Below are 3,667 nucleotides of genomic sequence, written 5' to 3' on the forward strand. Positions count from 1 at the left end.
ATTATAATTTGCCATTCTTCTTCCAATGAGATACAAACTTGCGAAGTTGCCATTTTAGCCACTGCAAGCCAGCGGCTTCTCCTTCCATCTCAGATTTGTTCTCTGACCATGCGTTCGCTTTGGCGTGCGATTGTCCAATGCTAAGGGAAGGCAGTGCCTCTTACTTGAAGAAATACTGAGGAAGTAATACGGACTGATTAGATATAGCACTGTCTTCTCCCCTTTAATACTTGCGCTGAAGATTCTGAGGGATCTCCAATCTTTACTTCAAACCTGACTGGAATGTGGAGTGGTGTTTTGATGCAGGAATGCCTGACCACTAGGATCGATGGAAGGAAACCGGAAGCGAACGAGAACTGATTTTTATGTGTATGTTGGGAAGCATTAAAGTGTGGAAAACAATCTGTAGGCTGAAGTTGACAATAAAAATTTCCTTAGTCGTTTTCACTATCCATTTTGTGGCGAAATGTTGTCAAAGATGCTGCTTGATAGAAATAATATCCGTGTGGACTACGATTGCCAATTGTTTGAGACCCAATGCATGGGATCAATTAAAAGGGGAAATTTAAGACAAAATGGTCATCAATGAGTATCATGTTTAGCAAATTTGTTTAAAATATAAATGTAGTATACACATAAGCTAGAAGCGAATCTCCTTCCACCTGATTATGGCCTTACATCCACCAAACAAAGGTTATAAAGCTTATTCTCTTGCTTGATGAAAAGTAGGTAGTTTGAATTTTGGGGCATCTCGCTTGAGTGGAAGACTCGAAGGGAACTAATGGGCACTTGTCAAATGCCCACTGTTGTTTATGTGCATAATATGCATCAGTTAATTGTTGTGATCATCTTAACTCCTTCTTTTTTAAGCCCCCAATTAAAAAGGCGTCGATTGACTCCATCCTGCTGCTTGGAGTCCGTTAAGCAGACAAACATCTTCAACTGCCATTTGTATTATGTGAGGGATTACGACGATAGGAGGAAAAAACCATCAGGCGTATTACAATGAACAGAGGTACATTGTTACGGAATAGTGTGCATATTTGAGCTTTCAGCCCACTAATCCGAATAGGCAGATTTCAAAGCAGATGCCTCGACTGCCGAAAATCCGGGTGGGCTAGGACTATGGCGTGCGTGTACGTGTCCTACGGTCAAAGAGCTAAAGGACAAGGCTCGTCACCGCTCTCGTGTATTTGAATCCTTTTGATGTGAACTGAGTTGCCACTGCCATAAATTGGAGTTTTATGATCGATTTGTCTGGTTGCCATCGTGCTAACAAAAACACCATCGACCAGTGCGACTCCAGGGCAGATGTCTTTATCAATCAGTCGCTTCCGCCACCAGTTTCCATTCTCAGCTGCTGTAGGTGTAAATCGTCTCTTTCCTCCTCACGCATGTCATGCTTTGCAGAGGGCTGATCTTACCACCTTTTAAGCAGTAGCAATCTGCAAATCCCTTATTTTTTAAGAATAGAAGGTTTCCCTCAATATGATGCTAGTTGGGTCATCACTAACCATTTTACTCTTCACTGAATCTCCTGTAGCAAATTTTACAGCCATAGAATGCAGTTAAAATTGGTCCAGTCAAACATGCAAACTCGAATCCTATCCATCGCATGGGGTTCGAAATAACTTCTTGAGCATAAAGTTTTGCTCTTATTCGTTTCAATCACTTTTTTGCACTTCAATGCTGCCTAGTCACATCTGTCTGGAGTCGGTTTAGCAAAAGAAGCGACGTGGAGGAGGCATTGCATGTTCACTTCATTGACACCTTCATTACAAAACTGTGGACAGCTCCGTACCCGTCTATTCCGAATGATTCGCGACCACGACTAGTGTTGTACAGTTGTAAGCAACATTTCCGGAAAAATGAAACTGAAGCATTTGCCGCATGTAAACGTTATGTTCAACCCTTCAATTAGGGGTCATTACATATTCTCCCATCTACAGCATATGCCTTTCTTCCAGCAAAGTAAGGTTCAACTTTCAGTAGCAGAATTGGCTTTTCGATGACACCAATGTCAAGCCCCTTGATTCTTCCCTAAAGTCTAAAGTTATAATACAAGGAGGGAAAATGCCTTGCTGATGACCAGAGGTGCTGAAGGGGAGCAGGGGCCATTTACATGACCTGTAGTCCATGCTACACAGCGAAAGTAGAGGCGAAACCCTTGGAGTTCACCAGTCGGAAAGGAAGAGCTAAACAAATACTCAAAGTAGCACAAGACAATGAGACACAAACTTGTGGACTTTATCTCTTTTGTTGACAAAAGCGAACACCCACTCGTTCCATCTCAGTTTTGTTCTCCACTCACCCGTTCTCTTTGGTGCGCGATCGTCTGATGCCAAGATGTGACAGAACTTCTCACTTGGAGAAATATCGCAGAAGTAGGGTAGGCAGGTGAGACGTGACCGTATCTTCTCCCCATTCTTACGTGCATTGTAGATGCTGACGTAACTTTAAACTTCCCTGAATATGGTGTGGTGTTTGATCCAGGAATGCCTAAATACGAGAATCGGTGGAAGACAGCCGGAAGTCACCGATGGCTGATCCATGTGACTACTGAGAATGATTACAATATGGGACGCAGTCACTAGACTGAAACCGAGAATACAAAATTTCTTTGGACGTGTTCATTTCCATTTTGTCGCAATGGGCTTAGTAGACTATTATATTGCTCTTCTCGCCTTTCACGCATTTCATTAAAACGTGGTATGTATTTTAGCTTGTCTACTAACTGACTGACTGACCAAATAACCATGAGTTCACTAGCTCTTGCTTTACCTTGTACTCCTCCACACCTTGACACCTTTCAATCTGTATCAGCTTGCAACTCTACAGTATTCTCATGACTAGGGTGTTTCCTTCAGCTTGATGTTAGTTGGGTCATCATCAACAATTTTATCCCTATCCAAATTGTTATTGCAAATTTTAGGGCCTTAAATGTCACTTGAATTCAGTTCGTAAAAGCTTGAGTCCCGTCTACCGGTTTTAATGGGAATTTTATGATGGGTGGCTGAGTTTAAAGTCGGCGGAAAATGGGAGATTCCAGAATAAGGGGCATTGCATAGGTAGACTGATTCACACCGAGGAAGGTGCCACACTTATTTTGTTGTATCACACTCTATGTCGATGATTGGAGAAACTTCGTAATGTATAAGTTGAGCATTTGTGATTTCTTCAAAAAACCGGTCAGAAGTAAATATTTCGCTTCGGTCAGCTTTCTTTATTGATAATATAAGTACACCACTTTTATTTCAAAAGGTGTCCCATCAACTAGTGTTTACCGCTTTTATGAAAACATTTATTTTATCCACATAAATCTGTAGCTTATTGCTAAAAACAGTTTGCTTAACTTGGCATTTACTTTCCGTGAATTGAGTATCTACTTTATATTAGCAATTTACCAACTTCTCGCAAAAGCGTTAGCACCAAAATGATCGCGATAGGGCAGAGAAAGAAGCATTAAAGACTATCTACCGTATTTCTATAATTCTACAATGCAAATTACAATTGGCCAATTGCCTCTTACAAGTCACGAATTCCTCTCTGATGATTAATGGATGAGGTACCACCTACTCACCCATCCACCTAGCGAGCAGTCAGCTAGCAGGCCGAATCAGGCCCCGTGTATTAGCATAGTGCGCAATTGGTGCAAGGACAGGGTAGG

Source organism: Echinococcus granulosus, assembly GCF_000524195.1.
Source record: "Echinococcus granulosus chromosome Unknown EG_S00021, whole genome shotgun sequence".
In the NCBI taxonomy this organism is placed as follows: domain Eukaryota; kingdom Metazoa; phylum Platyhelminthes; class Cestoda; order Cyclophyllidea; family Taeniidae; genus Echinococcus; species Echinococcus granulosus.